This window comes from Hypanus sabinus, chromosome 27 (genome assembly GCF_030144855.1).
Source record: "Hypanus sabinus isolate sHypSab1 chromosome 27, sHypSab1.hap1, whole genome shotgun sequence".
Lineage (NCBI taxonomy): Eukaryota > Metazoa > Chordata > Chondrichthyes > Myliobatiformes > Dasyatidae > Hypanus > Hypanus sabinus.
Window position 1 is genome coordinate 3854254 of NC_082732.1, and position 22755 is coordinate 3877008.

At 42.7% G+C, this 22755-nt stretch overlaps 1 protein-coding gene across 7 annotated transcripts in view; it reads right to left on the minus strand.

Annotated features, from left to right (window-relative positions):
- Positions 1-22394, minus strand: part of tmem269 (transmembrane protein 269) — a 115025-nt gene extending 92631 nt beyond the window's left edge. For 4 of the 7 annotated variants that reach the window (XM_059951689.1, XM_059951685.1, XM_059951684.1 and 1 more), the window contains exons 1-2: positions 22282-22386; positions 21671-21824 (exon numbers count right to left, since the gene is read on the minus strand). The gene's annotated coding sequence lies outside the window, so the exon portion shown is untranslated. Of the gene's footprint in view, positions 1-21670; positions 21825-22281 lie in introns of all 7 variants that reach the window. The other 3 variants (XM_059951682.1, XM_059951687.1, XM_059951688.1) reach the window with 3 other exon arrangements.
- Positions 22395-22755: the final 361 nt, after the last annotated feature.

Consider the following 22755-nt stretch of genomic DNA (forward strand, 5'->3'; position numbering starts at 1 on the left):
CCAGGATGAGTACTTGTGCACAAATGGAAAGGAGCTATAATTTAAGCCAAAACAATTCACTAGTCTGACACACCAATTCACACCAAGAGCATTTTGTGCCTTTATCACCAATGCTGTATTTATGAAGTGTCTATCTATCTGCAAGATAGAGGGATACAACCCTCCTAATCTTCTGGCAAATAAACTTCATAGAATACAAGGTGAACATTTCCCATTTTCTGCTCTGTACCTCTAGTTCTGCTCATACGGAATTTTTCAGAAACCTTGGTTAACTAGAAACAAATACATTTTTAAGTTGCACACATTACAACAACCATCAAATCATCAGCACTTACATGTTTAACATAAACAGTCTAATCATGCTTACAGCGGCATAGGAAAAAAAGTGATTTTGTGGCTTGTGGTGCTGGAAAAGAATGGTTCTTAAGTATGGAAACCAGAAGTCTGTTCAAAATTGTTGATTTTTAGGGAAGATCAGGAGGAAAGAAACCAAAAGTGGAAGTGCAATGCTGCATGAAGCAGAGCTCTACAGGATGAGACTTTCACAGTTGGTTACGCACCTTCAAATTGTACAGCAAAGGAATAGTTGCAAAGGGACAGTTACAAGGTTAGACAAGGAAATTAAAGATCATGGAGGAGATTTTGGCTGATGAAAAAATTAACACGATTCTTATGCAGGCATTGGTGGTGCAGGGTCCATATAGGTCAATTAGTAGGACAGCATCACACTCCTGACATGAGAATTTTTGTCATCAAGTGCTGAACTACCAACCATAGGAAAGCCAGCATCTGAACTACCCTGGTAGTTTCAATGGTTACCAGTTTGAGAACAAAATGTTGATGGCATTCATTGAATATCAACAGTAAGTGTCTAGACTCTCTTGTGTTTAGATGTGGTCTTTGTTCAGGATTTTTTTTCATTACAGATTGCAGCATTTCCTTATTACCGACATCCAAGTCAACAGTTCCCTTCACTCAGTCACGCCTTTCTTGAACAGCATCATTTTTGCTACCCTCAAACCTGTAGTAAATATGGAAAATACTAGTTATGCTCAGCATATCAGGCAGCACCTATGGAAAGGGAAACAGGGTTAATACATGTGTAACCCTCAGGCTTGCCCAGTTCATATTCAGCTAGCGGAAACAACCTTCGGCCCCGCCAAACTGGGTAATCGCGTTTGTGTGGAAGCTGTGTAATGCACCCCAGTTACAAACCCACAACACAAAATAACAGACAGTACACTATACGCAATTAAATAATTGAACTTTATGAATCTTAATCTGATTATAGGGTTAGTAATGAAAATAAATGAAAAAAAGGGCCCAAGTCAAGTCAAAGCCACGTTGAAGCTCACTCAGTAGTCATTTTTCCACTATCGGTCTCCTCCGAAAGTCGCCGATCTTCAGACCCCCAGATCCCAGTCCACTCTGTCTAGTGGTTTACCAGCTCTCTCCACACACATCTTCCCTCTTCATCTCTCCTTGACAAAAGACTGCGAAAACAACATCCTTCCAGATACACAAGGCAACCTTCGATTGGCTAACATGCATACTACAGTCCTCTTATCTCCAGCCATAACATAAACGTTGTTTCTACAGAGAAACTGTTACCTCAGCAGTGAACATTACAGAGAAGCATTTACATTAGCCTTAGCAGTGAAACGTTACAAAGAAGCCATTATATTCTCCCCCCCACCAAACTTAGTCATGTCCTCATGATGTTAAGATAATTTGCCACCCCTTCCTGTAAAATACAAAGCCCAATCCAGATGCAAAAGACAATGACATAGCTCCCCAAAACAGTAGAGATTACGCCCTGTTCCCCAAGCGCTAACATAGGCTAACCTACCCAGTGGTCCCCGAATTCTTTGAAATCTCTGTACCTACTCATCTAACTCTTCAGGCTCTGATGCTACTGGGGATACTTCGGGTCTACTTGGCGAATCCTTCCTCAATCTATCACTTATGCCACCCTGCAACTCGGAGCCCTCTGTCTCGTGTCCAGGCCCCGCTTCCTCTCCTTCAGGGTCCTGCTGTAACCCAGGCTGTCCACAGATAGCCCCCCCACCACCTGACTCAGTCAGAGCAGGGTCAGGAGTCTCTTCCTCAATCAATGGGGGAGCTAGCGAAAGGCAGCATGTACCACACATCCAGATCATCATCCTCCGAATCTGTATCCCTCTCATGGGTGGGGCCCAGCCCAGCCTCTCCTACTGTGGGCCCTGCAGTCGCCCCACATTTTCGCAGTGTCCTCTTACTAGGTGTACACTCCAAGTCAGGCTCTGGGTCTACCTGCACCTCTTGTCCCAGGGGCAACAGGTGGTTCCGATGGAGAATCTTGACAGGCCCATTCCCATCCTCTGGTTTCATCCAGAAAACTAATAGGTTTGGCATCAGACTCTCCACCACATAGGGTATGGCCATCTAGCGGTCAGCTAACTTGTGCTTTCCAGGTAGCTCCAAATTCCTTCTCCTGGCAGGAGTTGGAAGAACCTCATCTTCTGATCATACCTCCTATTTCCTTGATTCTGCTTGGTGGTTGCGACCTCAGCCAATTCATAGGCCCTTTTCAGCTCTCTCCTCATATTAGACACATACTTCAGATAAGGCTTTGGTGGTAAGTCACCCTTGTCAGTCCCAAGACAAAGGTCAATGGGCAACCTTGCCTTGCACCCAAACATTAGATAATATGGTAAGTACCCAGTAGCTTCATTTCGTGTAAGTTGTAACAGTGAACCAGATGCCCAATATGTTGACTCCACCTGCTTTTCTTGATCTCCAGGTCCCCAGCATGTCTAGCAAGGTCCGATTAAACCTCTCAGTCTGGGGATCGCCCTGTGGGTGATGGGGTGTGGTCCTCGACTTCTCTACTCCATGTATGGAGTCCCGTCCCTGGTCACTGTGTATCCACTTTTGCCACTGTAGTTGTCCTCTGGTCCTTGGTAGGAAAAGCCTGAGCACATCTGGTGTAGTGGTCCGTGATGACTAAGACATTCGCTGTGTTGCTGGCATCGGGTTCTATGGACAGGAAGTCCATACACACCAGGTCCAGGGGCCCTGCACTCTGCAAGTGTGACAAAGGAGCTGCCCACATAGGTAGTGTCTTCCGCCATATGCAGCAAATGCACAACTTGCAGTATTCTTCAACCTCCGACTTCATTTGGGGCCAGTAAAACAGGTCTCTGAGCAATCCATAAGTCTTTTCCACCCCCAAATGTCCAGAATCATCATGAAGTGACTTCAACGCAATCCTCCAATACTTCTTGGGCAGAACCAGCTGGCAACGCCGAGGTCGGTCTGGGGGTGACATGACCTGGTGTAAGATCTGGTTCTTCAACTCCAACCGAGGCCATTCTTTCAGTAATGGAGGTACCAAACCGTGTTTTGTCTTCTCCGCCTGAGCCATGTCTCCCTTTTCAACCATGGACCAAATAGTGCCAATGCCCAGATCATCCCGCTGAGCAACTGCCACTTCCCCAGAAGTCAATTCCAGCAGCTGATTAGTCTTCAGAGCAGTCAGGTTACAGTAAACTTGGGGTATGGCATCATCAGAAGACCCCAAATGATCCACTGCTCAATCCTGCCTCTCCTTTTCCTCTGCCTTCACAGTGATGGCAAACTGACACATGGCCTTCACCCCAGGGGCAGGGGACGCTCTCCCATTCCTCATCCATGTCCTCAGGCACCCGTCGGGACAAAGCATCCACATCAATGTTCCAGCTCCCCAGGCTGAAATCATAGGCAGACAAGGCTGCCAACCACCAATGGCCTGTGGCATCCAGTTTTGCTGAGGTTAGGATACAAGTTCTCACCTCAAACTTAGCCCCATAGAGATAGTCACTCAGGTTGTCCACCACCACCCATTTCAACGCCAGGAATTCCAACTTGTGCATGGGATAGTTTCTCTTGGAGGGCGACAAACTCTGGCCTCAACATGGTGCCCTGATCCTGATACAGGACGCCCCCTAAACCCTCTTGGCTGGCATCTGTGTGCAGTACATATGGCAATCTGAGGTCTGAAAGTAACTGAAAAAAGCCTCCTCACATTTTACATCCCACCTCTGTCCAAAGGGCTCTGACGGGTTTAGATATTCTCCACCCTCCTGTCCTTTTTTCCCCCATCCCTTTCTTCCCCAAGGTAGGGTAACCACACAGAAGCTGATTCAAGGGCTAACTCACTTTGGTGTAGCTCTTCACGAATCTCCAATAATAACCACAGAACCCAAGGAATGAGCACAGAGCGCTCACAGTCTGGGGCCTTGGCCAAGTGGTCACTGCTTCTATCTTACCAGGTCTGTAGCTACTCCATTCTGTGAGATTATATGACCTACATAGCTAACAGACGTTTTTCAGAACTGTCGATTGTCCAGGGAAAGTTTTAACCCTTCAGCTTTCAGGCGGTTGAGCACCTTCAGCAGCCTCGCTTCATGTTCTTCCAAGGTGGATCCAAATACTATGAGGTCATCCAAATACACCAACACCTCAAGCAAGTTCATATCCCCCACCGTCTTCTCCGTTACCCAGTGGAAGGCTGCAGAGGCTCCCGATTTGCCCTGGTGCATCCTTTCAAACTGGAAGAATCCCAGGGGACATATAAATGCTGTCTTCTCTTTGTCCCAATTCTGCATCCCATCAATGTCTCTCTGCAACCATCGACAATCCTCTACACTATCTACAACACCACCAACCTTTGTGTCATCTGCAAACTTGCCAACCCACCCTTCTACCTCCACATTCAGGTCTTTAATAAAAATCACTAAAAGTAGAGGTTCCTCCAGTTCCATTCCCATGGACAATGAGGACATAAAGATACTAGCCAGAGGTTCAGCAATCTCTTCCCTTGCTTCATGGAGCAGCCTGGGGAATATTCCACCAGGCCCCGGGGACTTATCTGTCAAAATGTATTTTAGCAACTCCAACACCTCCTCTCCCTTAATATCAACATGCTCCAGTACATCAACCTCACTCATATTGTCCTCACTGTCATCAAGTTCCCTCACTTCCACAGCCTCCAGGCACATCTTCCCATTTTTATCTCTAATTGGTCCTACCTTCACTCCTGTCATCCTTTTGTTCTTCACATAATTGAAGAATGCCTTGGGGTTTTCCTTGACCATACTCACCAAGGCCTTCTCATGCCCCCTTCTTGCTCTTTCTTGCTACCCTATATTCCTCAATAGACCCATCTGATCCTTGCTTCCTAAACCTCATGTATGCTGCCTTCTTCCACCTGACTAGATTTTCCACTTCACTTGTCACCCATGGTTCCTTCACCCTACCATTCTTTATCTTCCTCACCAGGACAAATTTATCCCTAACATCCTGCAAGAGATCCTTAAACATCGACCACATGTCCATAGTACATTTCCCTGAAAAACATCATCTCAGTTCACACCCGCAAGTTCTAGCCTTATAGCCTCATAATTTGCCCCCAATTAAAAATTTTCCTGTCCTCTCTGATTCTATCTTTTTCCATGATAATGCTATAGATCAGGGAGCAGTGATCACTGTCCCCCAGATGCTCACCCACTGACAGATCTGTGACCTGACCCAGTTCGTTACCTAATACTAGATCTAGTATGGCATTCCCCCTAGTCGGCCTGTCAACATACTGTGACAGGAATCCATCCTGGACACACTTAACAAATTCTGCCCCATTTAAACCCTTGAACTAATCAAGTGCCAATCAATATTAGAGAAGTTAAAGTCACCCATGATAAAAACCCTGTTATTTTTGCACTTTTCCAAAATCTGCCTCCCAATCTGCTCCTCTGTATCTCTGCTGCTACCAGGGGGCCTATAGAATACCCCCAGTAGAGTAACTGCTCCCTTCCTGTTCCTGACTTCTACCCATACTGACTCAAAAGAGGATCCTGCTACATTACCCACCCTTTCTGCAGCTGTAATAGTATCCCTGACCAGTAATGCCACACCTCCTTCCCTCCACCTCCCCAATCCCTTTTAAAGCACTGAAATCCAGGAATATTGAGAATCCATTCCTGCCCTGGTGCCAGCCAGGTCTCCGTAATGGCCTCTACAATCATATTTCGTGGCTGAATTCACCAATGACTCCATGTTGCTGTGTATTCCGATATTATGATGCAGTTTCGTTTACAAGTGCAGTTTTACTTTCTGTTTTAAGTCTCAAAGGTTATTGCCAGTAGTATCGCTATAATACTGCCAGTTTGGTCAGTGGAGGGTGAAGATTTTAAAGGAGTTCGGAAATCCCGAAGGATTGGGAAAGTTAATGTCGACGGTGAAACAGATTCTACCTTTGTTTAATCTTCGCACGAGGAATTAGTAACAAGTATCCATGATAATTCCTGTTCTGCCATAAGAGCAGAGGGTTGGATACAAAGTTTCGTCAAAGGCAGTTCAGTGCCTTTAAGCCGTTTTATTTCCTTCGATTGTAAATCCTCTGGGGAATAACATACTTCGGCTGGGATCAGCAGTAACTCCACGAAAGAGGATTTAAATCATTTCAAGAAGTCTCTCCTTTAACGGACTGAGTAAGCATTTGGACTTTCGCATTACTACTTCAAGGAACTGTTTTCGCATTCTCGCTTTAAGAACTGTTTGAGCTGCCATAATGCAGCAAGTTAATCGTTTGTTTACTTCTGTTTTTTTTTGGGTTTTTTTTATATACAGTGTTTAATAAATGTTTTATTTGTTATAAAAAAACCAGTCTCAAATCATATATTCAATGTTGCTGATTTATAACAGTGGAGCCTGCCATAGCTGGGACTTTGAATCTGATTTTTCCATTTATTCGCCGGAGAAGTCAGGGCGGATATTAACTCAGAATTCTTTCTCTTCACCAGGGGACGTGGACTAATTAGACATTCCAAATCCGACCACTCTTTCCCCTCCCTCCTCAGAAAAGAGAACCGTCTTTGAAATTTCTGCCCCCAGCTACCGCTACCTCAGCATTGGTCTGCATCAAAACAAGAGCTGCGCCAGCCATTTTATCAAACCTCCGCCCACAATTCATCTTCAACACTTAACAGTGGAATTAACCATTCTGCCCCACTGGTTCATTGCTTAGGGTAATCAAATGGCATCCAACGGAATCAATCCCGAACATAGCCTCCACAATTGTAACTCTCGCTTCAGCCAGCGGCTTAATTTAGGGGGTGATAGCTCAATGATCGGAACAACTTTGAAGGATAAAATAAGAATAATGGAAAGCTACAATTATTACTAAGCAACGCAGTGGTTTAATTATTTAATTACGTTTCTAAGTGTTTTATATGCATAGGAAGGTAAAGTATATACTATATACTAAGACAAACATATGACTAACTGATGGTAAATAATATCGGATGTACCTGTTCTGACTCAGAGAATTTCCGGTTTTTTTCTGATCCCGATCCGTGGTAACTTATACACATCCTCCCGTGTACTTTACATAATTTCTAGATTACATATGCTACCTAATACAATATAAAAGCTATGTAAATAGTTGTTACACTGTGCTGTTTAGGGAATAGTAACAAGAAAAAAGTCTGTACATGCTCAAACAACAAGTGCTGGAGAGAGAACTTCCGGGTATTCCCAATCTGCGGTTGGTTGAATCCGCGCATGTGGAACCCACGGATAAGCAGGGCCGACTGTATGCTGAAATCTGTCTGTAACTTGGAGTCTTACACATTTCTGCAAGCTCTTCATGATACCATGCTAAATAAAGGTATCATCACTTTAAGTCTGGTCTCTAAAGACATTTTTCTTCCACAGTAGGCAAAGTGAGCTTGCTTGTTGGTGATGTAGCAGTAGTCAGGTGTGTTGACTCCTACGGTTCCACAGGTGATATATTAGTGTAAGTTGGTCAGGGACTTCCTTAAGCTGGCCTAGTTGATTTCCCCTGCAATGATCTGTAAGGCATCAGAGTGCACTGTCTCATGACTTATGATCACAATGCTCAGCTCCTCCAAGTGCCAGCATGACATTGGCCAGGGGTGGAATGTACACTACTAACAGGGTGATGCAATTCTGGAAAAAAATTCAGTCAGCCAAGCAGCCCATAACTAAAACAGACATAGATAACAGTACAAAAGTGTAAATATAGCTTTGCAGGATGCATGTTCTAGCACTTTGTATGCTGATTAGATTCCCTACACCATCTGATGTCCTCTATTAGTGGCAGTACATTTTATTAATGTGATGTCTTCAGATTTAAGCAACCCAAGATGCAGTACATTGCATGCAGATTATAATGCCCTTTGCACAATGAATACAATATTAGCATTTTGGAGTTTTATGCAATATCTGTTCTTAATGTAGACTATAGGTTATTTACCTCCATCATGGCCAAACAATTAGAGGAGTTTCTACCCATACTGATAGGTAATGATCAAACAGGTTTTATACGACAACGCCAGACTTAAGACAATATACGAAGGATACTTCACATTATGGATCATATACAAAAAAAAAATTGAAGCAATAGTGATAAGCGTGGACGCTGAAGAGGCATTTGATTCAGTTCATTGGAATTTTCTTTACAGAGTTTTACATAGATTTGGTTTCCAAGACACAATTATTAAAACTATACAGACACTATATGACGATCCTACTGTTGTATTAAAATCAATGGATATTTATCAAATAGTCTTACCCTAGAAAGGGGCATGAGACTGGGTTGTACATGGTGACCACTACTCTTCGTGTTATATCTGGAACCATTAGCTCAATACATCAAACAAAATGAAGATATCAGGGGAATTACTATTAAAGGGACAGAGCATAAATTGGCTTGTTATGAGGATGACATTTTGATCTAACTAGGGCAACCAACATACTCTTTGCTTAAATTGATGCAATCCTTTGAACAATATGGTCAATTATCAAGATACAAGATCAACATAGATAAAACCCAATTATGTTTATATTACTAAAGCCCACCAAGAGAAATTGAAAGTCAATACCCCTGGGCATGGCACAGAGCCTTTCAAATATTTGGGCATCATTATGCCAAAAGATTTGGCAAAATTATCAGAATGTAATTATCAGCCTTAATATAAAAAAATTAAGGAAGATGTGATGGAACCTGATCCCTTTTTTCAGTCTCAGTCAAGGACTGATTCTATTAAAATGAATACACTGCCCAGACTGTTATATCTCTTTCAGACCCTACCAACGGAGGTGAATCAAAATCAATTCAATGAATGGAACAAGATGCTCGGCCCAAAACGTCGACAGCGCTTCTCCCTATAGATGCTGCCTGGCCTGCTGTGTTCCACCAGCATTTTGTGTATGTTTTTGTTTGAATTTCCAGCATCTGCAGATTTCCTCATGTTTGCTATCAAGGTATATTTGGCAGAGTAAAAGTCCTAGAGTTCATCTCAAAACTTTGCAATTAGCAACGGAAAAGGGGGGATGGGGCCTACTTTCTCTTAGAGATTATTATTTTGCAGCACAGTTGAGAGCTGTGATATGTTGGTGCAACCCATCATATGACGCTCAATGGAAAAACATTGAGGAGCAGGTACTTCCCATCCCCATACAAGCAATTTTGGCTGATAACAACCTGCAAAGGTACATAAATATTATTGATAACCCATGGGAGAAATTGACTCTTAAAATATGGAAAACTACTATAAAGAAAATAATTGAGAGGGAGATATTGCAATTCTTAAATGGTGTGCATATGACTTGGATTTTGCACCAAATAAATTGGATGCTACATTTATGGACTGGACAGCTATAGGAATAACAGTTCTTTGCAACATAATGAAAGAAGGAACACTGTTCAGTTTTGAAATGCTTAAAGAGAAACACTTATTAGAAAAACAAGATTTTTATCGGTATTTACAGATGCGACAATGTGTTAATAAGATGCTTAAAAATGTAACCAAGGCAAATACATGCTTGATAGAGCTCTTTAGAAAAGCATACAATTCAGATAATGGTAGTAGAATCATTTCAAATATGTATAAGTGGTTGTCAAATCTTAAAACACATTCAACTTCATACATTAAAACAAAATGGGAGAAGGAAGGAGGGATAATTATATCTGAGGAAGAATGGACAACAATATGGAGATATCAATGGAAGTGTACCAATTCACAGAAATGGAGGGAGTTTGGATGGAAAAACTTGATAAGATATTTTATTACACCCTCTCAGAAATCCCATTATGATAGCAACCTCCCTGTTTGCTGGAAAAATTGTGGAAATCAAAATGCAAATTATTATCATATTTTTTGGGACTGCCCTGTTATCAAAAACTATTGGAGGGGGATACACAATGCCCTACAAGACATCTTTAAATGTGAAATACCCTTCGAGAGTAAGACCATATTTTTTGGATATATACTTCAAGGATGGATGAAAAGAGATAAATAATGAATTTACTGTTAGTGGCTGGTAAAACGACTCTTACTAGGAAATGTTTACCACAGGAGAGACCAACTTTAAATACATGAATGGAAATCACAATGGACATTTACAAAATGGAGAAGATAACATCTGTTAATCATAAGCTGGAACAATTTGATTCATACTGGGAAAAATGGTTTAACTACATAATGCCTCATAGGCCTGATTTTATTCTCACAAATCAATGAATCTGTTGTAAAAAAAAATCACTCCCTACTTGTACATAGTTCTTTCCTTTTGCTTGTTTTTTTCTTTCCACTCTTTTCTATAAGTGTATACCTTAGATAAATACTTTGTGGAGATTTGTGATATATATGATTATATGATATATATGTACAATGTCTGAAATACATCTTATGAAAATGTTTGTTTGATGATGAACTTCAAAAAAAAATTACAAAAAAAGAATTGTTTGGTGTTTTGTGGAGTTCTTTAAATTTGATGAGATCATAGTCAAAGTACGATTTATTGTCACCTAAGTTAACAAATTTCATTACACATGCTGGAGAAAATAAACCTGACTCTGGGTTTGGGTATTTGACCCTCCACAAAATTCTGAGTGGGAATTTAAACTGGAGGTGCCAGTGTCTTTTTTTAATGAGGTGGAGTTACAAGCTCAACATCAACCCGGCATGGATGGAGAGCACGATTGGGAGCGGTCTGTCACTGGATCGAACTCGGGAACCTTTGTTCTCAAGACTGGTGCTGATCTCACTGCACTGCCAGCCAACCTTGTTTTGATTCTGTAATGTGCAGGTGCAATGATAGACTTACTTGCAGAAGTATCACATACATATAAAATCAGATAATCATTCACAAGAAAAACATAAAATACAGAATAGTACACCACAAGAACAGGGCCTTCTGTCCACAATGTTGTGCTGTAACAAATTAATTAACTAATCTAATCCCTTCTACCTATACAATGTCCACATCCTTCTTCATATTCATGTGCCTATCTAAGTATCTCTTAAAAGTCTTTAATGTATCTGTCCCTACCAGCACTCCAGGCAGTGCATTCCAGGCACTGACTGCTCTCTGTGAAAAAAAACTTGCCCTTCACATCCCCTTTGAAATTATCCCCTCTCACCCCAGCAGGAAATCCCAACTCCCCGTCATGGTCTTCCGGAGCATCCACTAAGAGGGCTTTGCCCTCAGGCACTCCGGGAAATTTGGGGGTCCCCATCACACTTGCTACTTCCTTGGCCATACCACCATTGGCTTCGATTGAATGAACCACCCAGTCACTCGTTTAAATTCGGTATCTGGCCCAGTGTTCGAAAGACTGGGTGCACGGACAACGTCTGCAAAAAACTCTCACATACTTTCTTCTTGCAGGACCCCATTAGCCTTCTCACAAGAGAAGTGTTGGTCCCACCAGAATTGAAACGCTGCTCATCCCAACAGAGTCCAGACAAACCAACATTAATGTATCAAGAACCTCATACACTCCCACATTGGCCTCCGAGAACTCCAGTTTCACTGGCAAATAACTGTCGTATGGATAATCACCATCACCGATACCCCAAATCTCCAGTGCACTGAATGGTGTCAAGGGTAAATGCTTCACCGGTTGTAAAACGAATGGTACTGTAACGTGACTTGCGACCCGGTGTCAAGTATGGCTTTAGCGTATATTCCCTCTATCCGTAGCAACACACTGGAGCGTGGTCCCTCTAGACTTTAGGAATAGGGTCTTTTGCTTTCTGAAGTTCCTTGGTACATTGCTGGGAAAGGTTTGCCCCAGAGACACCATGACGTTCCCTCACTGGGTCTCCTCTAAGTTTCCTGACACTTCTCCCTGCTTAGATACCCAGGGGCTTGCTCTTCGAGGGGCTTCCTGCCACTCACATCCCCGCTGAAAGTGTCCCTCTTCCCCACAGTTACAGCACATGCTACCAGCCACCCCTCTTCTCACGGAACCCCAGCCACCCACAGCCCTCTGCGTAGTCCGTCCCCTTGGGTGGGGGGGGGGGCCTCTCTACCAGTCCATACCCACTGTTAACACCCAGAACATCACAGTTCTCAGCTCCGCCACCATCTTCTTAAGCATTTCCTGGGTTGGGCTGGCCCTGGTCGCTTCACAACATGGGGCTACTACTGAGGACTGTACCCTACTGACGGAGTCCACTCGAGTGTTCTCCTCCTCCCGCACCTCTCTGATTAGCTGAACAAATGAGGGGGCGGTGCATTTTATGGGACTACCGAGACCCCAAGCAATCACATCCTGAGGCTGGGCGCCCTTGGCTATCTGGTCCATCCTAAACTTAGCCACCTCAGCTGTCTGAAAGACATCCCCCGGCACTGCAAACTATTTAGCTGTCTCTCTAGCTGAGAAAGGTACGTGGAAAGCTTCTCCCCCTTCTCCTGACGCATATTTTGAACCCCCCCCCCCCCCCCCCCGAGGAGCTCCAGTGGGCTCTCTGTCATACCAAAAGTGCTCTCTAATATGTCTAGATACTCAGCAAAGGGAGCAGAGGGTTAGCTAACTGTCACGCCTCTTACTACACCAGCCGCCAACCCCTTCAAACTTTCAACCGATCTCTGTCGCTTTTCGTCATCAGAGCACTGCCACTCATCTAACAACTGAGAGGTCTTCTCCACCCAAGTCTCATACTCCTCTTCCCCCTTGGAGGTGGGCATTATTCCAGAGAAAATTCTTAGCTTGTGGCGGGAAACCGCTGCCTGTGTACTGGGCCACTTATTCGTCAGGGAGCTAAGAAGCTGATCCCAACTCAGAACCCTCAGTCTTCACTGGGGGATGGGGACTAATTAAGCTTAACAAATCAGACCACCCCCCTCACTCCTCAGAAATGATAGAACCCTGTGTCTGAAATCTCCGCCTCCAACCGCGAGCGACTTAGCTTGTGACCCAGCCTGCTAGGCTCCTTTCTCCTCCTCCCTGACTAACAGCCCATGGCCCTGCCTCACTTGAAGCACTGATAGACACTGGCAGTCCCAGCGCCATTACGTCAGCACTAGTCTGAACTAAAACAAGGTCTGAGCCCGCCATTTTATCAAATCTTCGCACTACGATTTCAACTTTTGTCAACAGTCTTTAACCATACTTGAGTAACGAATTAACAATTCATCCAGGGTATGAATATCCACGCCACTCAAAATGCACGCATTAATTACCAGCAATCCCACAGAGGCACACCAGTGCTCCACCCCAGCAGCATCCATACCAGCACAGATTTAAACAGGACAATCACACAGCATCCAACAGAATCAATCCAGGATGTAGCCCCCCACAACTGTAACCCTCAGGCCCGTCCAGCTTGTGCTCGTTTAGGGGTAACAGCCTTCAGCCCCGCCAAACTGGGTAATCACGTTTGTGTGGATGCTGTGTAATGTACCCCAGTTACAAACCCACAATGCAGAATATCAGATAGTACATCATATGCAATTAAATGATTGGACTTTATGAATCTTAATCTGAATATAGGGTTAGTAATGAAAATAAAAAAAAGGGCCCAAGTCAAGTCAAAGTCATGTTGGAGCTCACTCAGTAGTCATTCTTCCACTATCGGTCTCCTCCGAATGTCGCCAACTTTTAGACCCTCAGATCCCAGTCCACTGCGTCTAGTGGTCTACCTGCTCTCTCCACACGCATCTTCCCTCTTCACCTCTCCTCGACAAAAGACCGTGAAAACAACATCCTTCCAGGTGCAAAAGACAAAACAACAATCTCCGATCGGCTAACATCCATACGACAGTCCTGTTATCTCCAGCCATAACCCAAACATTGCTGCTACAGAGAAACTGTTACCTCAGCAGTGAACATTACAGAGAAGCCATTACATTAGCCTTAGCAGAGAAACATTACAAAGAAGCCATTACACATGCAAAAGGATAGATGAACTGACAACACAAACACAGATATAAATTGTTATGATCCAAATGCCATAGAGAAACATGGCTATAGGATAACCAAAGTATTTTAAAGTAAAATATAAAATTCATTGTTTATGAATAACAGGAAAAAAGGAAAAGATGAGATATTGAATAAGGGATGTGTGATGTACAAAAGCAAGATCATAATGTAGAATTAGAATATTAAAATTGGTTTGGGTAAATCAAGACTCAACAAATATAGAAAACATGTCAGGGAGTTACTCACAGGCCATCAAATCAGAATATTTTGAAGAATCTTCAACAGTAGATTTAAATTGTTGAGGCCGTGATTATTTTAAAGGAAAACCACACAAGTACTTGATACAAGGTTATTGACAGAATGGATTGAATGATAAGCTTTAAGAACAAAATGTTGCAATCTTTTATAAATTCATTTGTTAAGTAATGTGCTTGCCCAATCACACAACAATCTCATGACTGATATTCTCTGAACACTATTTTCCTGCCATGTTCCTATATCCATTGATCCCTGATATTTAAAACTCTACTGATCTCACAGCTGAATGAAATCAATGACTGAGCCTGCAGAACGATCCCAGGATAGAGAATTCCAAAAGATCATTTACTAACATTTAAGTCCTAAATGGCCTGTCCCTTATTTTCATACCTTCATTTTAGAGTCCTTGGCTTGAAAGAGCTAGAATTGGTTCAGATCGTGATGCTGCCTGTGTCAGAGAGGTGTTGGTGCACCAAGGTGGTGTGCAGACTAACAGTGAATGATCGTCTCAGTCAATTTTCTTGTGATTGCAAGACTCTTTGGACATTGTTAATGCGCAATGCTGCAAGTCTGATTCACTGATTTACTGGCAGGGTAGCTGCATAGCTTTGGTCATAGGGAGGACTAGGCTTCAAGCCGTGGTGTCATCTGTTTACAGCTGCCCAAGAGAGAGGCAGCAGAGTTGGTGTTCTCCACCGGAGACAGTGTGGAGTGGTGGCCAAATTGGAGTCAGTTCTGCCACCTCAGTGCTCGCTCAGCAGAAGACGTGCTCGACTCCAGACTGCTGCAACATTCATGGACTCAGGATCTTGGACTATATATTTTTTTGTGTGACTGTATTTTACTGATAACTTATATGTGCTACGTGTGCCTTGTGCTGTCTGTTAGTATGCTGTTTTGCACCTTGGCCCCGGAGTAATGCTGTTTCACTTGGCTAAAATTGTGGGTGTACATGTAAGGTTGAATGACAATTAAACTTGATCTTGAAACATCTTCCCCTTATCACTCTTGTTGATGCCTCCAAGAATTTTGAAGGTTTCAATGAGGTCACCTTGAATTCTTCTAAACTCTAAAGAATAGGAGCACAAGCTGCTCAATCTCTCATGTGACATACATGCCTGACTGGCGAATCTCTCTACTGCATTCCATCCAGCAAATACAAACAACTTCTAAATACCTTTGATTCTCTTTTTTTGTAGGTACAAAAGAAAATGATAGAGCATGTTTTCAATTCACTCTCCATGATTTATAACATAAAGGTCAATCTAAAACACAATCAAACCCTCTTAACTTGGATAATTGAGTACTTCCCTGTACCACAGTGTGCTTTGTTGACATCAATCCACATGAAGCACACAGCAGAAAAAACCCTACATCAATGCTATTCAGAGAATCATCAATTACTTGCAGGTTTGTTGGGATTGGCTTGAACAAGAATTAATTCCTCAGACTTGAAACTGTTGGATGGAATCTTTGTGAATGTGAGATCACAGAAGGCTTTTATTATCATTCGTTATAAGTGGGTTCGTTTGGTCCCACTCAGCATAGCAAAGCAGAAGAGGAGCTAAGTGGCTCTTGACATCTCCTCCAGAAACTGAAGGAAGAGGGTCTTTCAGGCTTAGCAAGGAGTCTTCTGAAATACAAGCTCCTACAACAATTGGAGGACCAGTATAACCAAAGTTTAGGTTGTCCAAAGAAAGGCCAGTGCAAAGACCTGTGCTACTTTACCTTTAGAAGTAAAACCCACTGGCTTCTAAATTATACCCCTTCTAGAAAGTTCCATCTGCTTTATGCCACGTTTCACAATCAAATAAACTGGCATTCTCTACTCAGAATGAGGGAAACTCATTTTGTTTTCATAGACTGAAACCAGACATTATAAGGTTGCAGATTTCCCAGGATTGTGGGCATCCAGTAAATTCTGACAAACATACCATCCTAATGCAATCTATGGAGCCTCCCCAACCTACAAAGACTGAGACACCTTGAACACATTAAATTGTCTCTGGTCCAAGAGGAAAGCATTCAGGAAGCTGATGTAACACATTCATCTTCAGGAATGCACAGATTACCCTCTATGATCCTTTAAGAATGAATCTGCACCTTCTGGGAGTTATCAGTCCTTTACAACTTCCTTCTACAAATGAGTGGTAAACATGGAAGGCACAAGTTACATTCTCTATCACAAGTCCCTCACTCAAATCTGAGCTCCTGGTTTTGGGGATGAAAAACGCAATTATAATCACAACAATCGGTCACAAGGAACTTGGCAGAGAGTGCAACTAAGGTGAGGAAGAGAAGAAACAGCACTTCTAATCACTCCTGGAGCACCCTATAGTACTGCCCAGAGAAGACTTTGTACTTCACCTTTGCCGATTAAAGTAAGAACAAAGCCTTACCTGCTGTGAGCCAATAGTAAGGGAGAGTCACTTTTGGGACTTGACTAGAAGTCAGTAGCTAGCTAAAGAGAGTGGCAGTCTTTGTACAAAGGTTCACCTGAAATCTTATTATGAGTAAGGCATTATGAGCCAGTTTATAGCCAAATCAAGCAAGACTTGCCACTAATTAGACTTGGAATACTGTTGCAATTCACCATCTTTCCAAATCAAAATCTAGTAATGAAGTGCAATTAAACCATTTCCACAATACTGTAAGTGGCATTATCATTGCCCAATTCTGAACAAACATGCTGTTATCACCAGTGATAACTGACATATTTAAAAGAGACATTTAATTACTGTTGCCAATCCTTTTCTGACTATTGTCTGTCATCACACAAAATCTGTATTTCATGGATCCACTGCCACTTTCAGAATGTGGGGCATTAATTTCTCCTGTAATGTGCTGGAGTGCCCTCAAAAACTTGGAAGCTTCTGCCTGTAATGGATTTTGTAACCATGCAGCAATGATTTAACTGACAGCAAGCTAGCCTTCCACTGTAACACGTGTGCATCATACTGCTTGCACGGCAGTGAAAGCTGCAATGTTTGGTGTCAAAGCCTGCACAAGTCCACAACTAGCCAAAACATTCAAAATGGAAATGCACACAAGCCCACACAAAAGTTTAGCCTTCATCTGTGAGCAACTGCAACACAATCTTTATTTAGGCAATCTGGTGTAACTTCAGTATGCTGTGCAGCTTCAGTATGAAAGGCAACGTTAACACTTGTTTTTCTGCTACAATGGCTGAGTCCAGATGGTCTTGACCCAGAACAATGACTACCAATTTCCTTCTTTTGATGATTCCCAACCCAATAATTTTCTCTAGCTTTTTATATGATATTCAGATTTTAGCACCTACAATCTCTTGTGTCTCCTTACTCAGCGATTAACCTTCTGCAACCAGCTGAGTGGAATTCTTAAGTGGAATATCCTTTTGGGTGCAGAAGTATCTTCTCAATTGTCTTTATTGGTTGACCACTTATTTTTATGTGATTCCTAATTCTAGACACCCTGGCCAGGGGAAATAATAATTGTGCATCTACTCTGGCAAGCGACTTGAAAAAAAATCACACTTCTCAACATGATCACTAGTTTTTCTAACCAAAATAGCAGTGGCCCAGTCTGCTAGTCTTTCTCTTTTATGCAGCTTCTCTGTATCTCTGCATCTTCCTCATGAATCACAATGTCATCTAGCTAGCATCATCAAACCACTTGGTATTACACAACCCCTCATTTTATTATTGATGCAATGCAAATATCTAATCAGGCAACCACTTGGCAGCAACTCCATGCATAAAAGCATGCAGACATGGTCAACAGGTTCAGACTAGACATCAGAATGGGAAAAATTGTAATCTAATGTCTAATCAGAAACTGCTGATCACCTGGGATTTTCACACCACAGTCTGAGAGGAGGAATACCAACGTTGATCATGCCATGGATCTTCACTGTTTATCAAGGGATCCATGGATCCCAGGTTCAGAATCCCTGGTCTAGAATTTGGAGGGAACAGTGTGTGGAACAAAAATATCTAGTGAACAGTAGTTCTGTAGGTGAAAATGTTTAATGAGAAGAGGTCAGAGGAGAATGGCCAGACTTGTTCAAACTGACAGGAAGGCAACTTGAATAACCATACATTACAACAGTGATGTGCAGCAGAGCATCTCAGAATTCACAACACACCAAACATCTAAGTGGATGGGCTACAGCAGCAGAAGATCATAAATGTACAATCAGTGGCCACTTGATTAGGTACAGGAGGTACAAATGTTCACTAGTTAAAACTTCAAACAAATCCATTTAAGGATGCCGCAGCTGTGGAGTCACTGACTCACAATATCAGCAATGCAAATTCAATCCTGACCTGGAGACTGCATATTCTCCTCGTCACCAGACAGCTCTCATCAAGCTGATGTGGTTTCTGCACTTTCCAACAATGGGTTGAAGGGTTAATTGGTCATGTAAATTGCCCTGAATATGCAGGCTAGTGGTGGAAACATTGAGGAAGTGATAGGAATGTTGGGAAAATTTAATGAGATTAGTGTAGAATTGGTGCAGATGGAGGCTTCATGGTTAGTGCAGAATCATGAGGTTGAAGGACCCATTTTTGTGCTGTATGGCTACATAAATCTGATATGTAAAAAAACAATTTGTCTTCCATAAATCCCAGTTTACTGTCTACCCTCTAATATTTTTCAAGCACTTCCTTAATAATTCCAAAAGTTTTCATCCTCATGGTCAGAAAATAGCATTATGAGATTTTTTTCTAAGTACATACCATCAGAGTGACAAGCCTTAGAACTTTAGCTTCTGAAACACAATGCCACAGAAACATAACACATTCAGTACTCCCTGATAAGTACACTGGAACTGGAGTATCATGGTCCATGCATATGAATCTGAAACCTTACTAGGAGACAATGCTTAAATATTGACTTTAAAAGTGAGATTTGAAGCACTCAATTATACTAATTCTGACCTAACCTACCTTATTCCCCTAACATTTCTATCAACCTTTCCTCAGATTTTACTACTTATCTACACAATACAGACAATACACTGGGCATTTAAGCTACTGACTTGCAGCCTTTCCGGATGTAGGAGGAAACCAAAGCACCTAGAGCACCCATCCATATCAATTACATCAGCACTTGGCACATAGGCTTCCATGTCTGGGCAATTCAAGTGCAGTTAAATGCTGTCAATGTCTGTCTCCACTAGGTTCTTAGACAATGTATTCCAGGACTCACCATTCTCTGGGTAAAAATAATCTCCTTAGTTCTCCACTAAACCTCTTATTCCTACCCTCAATCTATATTCTCTAGTCTTATCTATCTCTAATAAGGGGAAATGATACCTGCAGTCTACCCATCTATTCCTTATAATTTTATGCTCATAGCCTCTCGTAACTTCCTGCACTCCAGGGAAAACAAATCCAGCCTCTCCAGTCTCTCCCTATAATTGAAACATTCCATCCCAGGCAACATCCTGGAGAATCTCTATCACACCTTGACTAGAATTGCATGCCATACTGCAGCAGACATCCGACTGATGTTTTATAACATTTAAGCATCTTGCTCTTTTATTAAAGGCTCCAACAATTTTTCATTGTTACTATTATGGTTATTAAACCATTTAATGCATTTATTGAGTATGCCCATGAGAAAATGAATCTCTGGGTTGTATTTGGTGATATATATGCACTTTGATAATAAATTTACTTTGAACTTTGAACAAATGAACGTTAGAGTCCCTTCTGCCTTTCAAACCACCTACATGCCCATTTTCAAGGTTATTTGGACATACACCAATGTCACTCACCTTCACTGGTATTCCCAAAATATGTTAGCTCACATTTAATGACTGTCATTTTTCTAGCCCATTTCACTAATGTATCATATTACCCTAGAGGTTATGACTACTACCCTTTACTACCAACAATCCCACCCTTTACATCATTAACAAACTTATGTCTTGCATGTACAAAAGGGTCACACCACTAGTCACAGGCACCCAATCAAAAAAACAACCATTACCTTCTGTTCCTACTTCAAGCCAACTTCAGATTCCACTTACCTTGGGTCCCATAGCCCCTAAACATATGGACTATCTTTCATGTGGGACTTTGTAAAGACTTAACATGTAAACCTCACCTACTGCACTGTCCTCATAAATACATTTGTTACCTCTTCAAAATATTCAATCAGATTGGTCAGATAAGATATGCCATTGACAAAGCAATGCTAGCTGTATCTGCTAGCTGTCCCTGCCTTTCCAAGTGATCATTAATCCAGCCCCTCAACTTTTCCAGTAACTTCTGATGTTCAACTTACAGGACTGTAATTGTTAGGTTTTCCCATGTTGCAGTTTTTGAAAAAATAACTGCATTTACAGTCCTCCAGTGATCTGTTAACTCACTTGTGGCCAGCAGATTTTAAAATTCTCAAGCCAGAGCCCCAGCTATCTTTTTCCTTACCATCAACAGCAGCCTAGGAAAAATCTCACCAGCGTTTACATTTATCTACCTTTAAGCCCATACTAAAATTTAATAATGAACTCTCCATTTATAAAGTCAATTTCCTTTGTAAATACTAAAGAAACGCTTTCATTCAGGATCTCACCTGTTCTCTAGTTGTATGTTGATTGGCTTTCTCTGATTATCCTTTCTCCTTTACCATATGAATGACTTCAGTTTTATGTTAATCATGTCTATCAGTGATGTTTCATGATAGCTCTTTGCCTTTCTGATTTCCCTCTTAATAACCTGCTTACACTCCTTATGCACTTGATAGACTTCCTGGTCTTTAGGTTCTTATGCTTCTGCGCACCCCCCCCCCCCACTTAACCTTAATTATCCAGGGTTCCGTGTACATTACACTGAAGGGTATCATCCTTATCAGAACACGCTGATCCTAAGCTCTTGATATTTTTCCTTTTTTATGTTCCCCACCTGCAAAATAGATGTTTGTCATTTACCTTGGCCAGGTCCTCTTATTTTATTGAAATTAGCCTTACCCAATTTAATATATGAAATCCTGATCTATTCCCATCTTTTTCCATTAAGTAAAGAACTTATGATCTTATATGAAATTATGATTGAAGAGTTTTAAGCTTACATTGGATTGATGATCGATTCTAACAGATCACGAAATGTATAGGAAGAGTTAATCAAAAGCAAATATCTGCCCGAGACAGGTCGAATGCAAATGCTTTACCACTGTTGCGGTTTTAATTTGTCGAAGGAGAGAGAGGTCCCCTTGAGTGAAGACGATGCACTCAGAGCTCAGCAATTCCCCGTTTCAGCCACACAACCCGAAGAACACAGAAATCCAGTCAGAGGTGCCGTTATCGCCGCAAGCACCGATACATCTGCGAGTGAAGACAAACAACCCCGCACTTCAGCGCCCGATCAAAACACGGCTGGGCGGTGGGGGTTACTCGGAACGGAGAGGGGATCAGGAGGAAAACCAGACGGTAACAGATATTGGCGGTGGGACCGGGGTTAGGCGACCGAGGTGGATGCGGGAGGTGATATGAGGGGGGGAAATGGAATGAGTCCGGGATATAAGGTGCTCGGCGGTTGTGACAATGGTCATAACAAGATGGTGCACAGCCGCGGCCGCAGGTTCCGTAACAGAGCGCATCCCCTGAACCGGAGGACCTGTTCGGGGGTTGCGTTGCCCACCACCTCGGGCCGATCGAAGCAACATGACGCGTCACAAAACGGGACCCGCTTAACGTGCCCGTCGGCATAGACTCTGCCGTCCTGTAATGACCCGGCTCCACTCCACTCATTGTTCGCTAATGGGGGAGGGGGGCGACTAACCTCCGAGAAACACCGGAGCAGCCTGTTGTCTGAGAAACGAAGAGCAGCCGCACTGACAGCAGCCCCGCCAGCGCGAGCTGTCCGCACGTGTCCAGACGCTTCCCGCGAGGGGCGTGGCCGGCGCGTGAGTGGCGGGAAGCGAACGCCGTCCATTCCTCCGCCGACGAATTGTTCCCGGAGAGTTGCACCGCTCCCGGTTTCCACGACCCACCACTACACGGGACGGAATGTTAAAGAGTCAGCAGAATGTTCTCGACAGAAGGCAGTGGGGGAATTAGTTGTGGATGAGAGTAGTGGCAGTGGGATGTGGTGACATAAGATCAATGGCCATTCGTGCTTCATCAGTTGAGGCAAATGGAAGTTTTAAAGTCTCACCGTATCCGCTTCACCACTTCCCTTAGATCTCCATCCATTCTTCCAGTTGAATAATTATATCTCACAATCGTATGCTCCACTGTTCCACCACACTAGTCA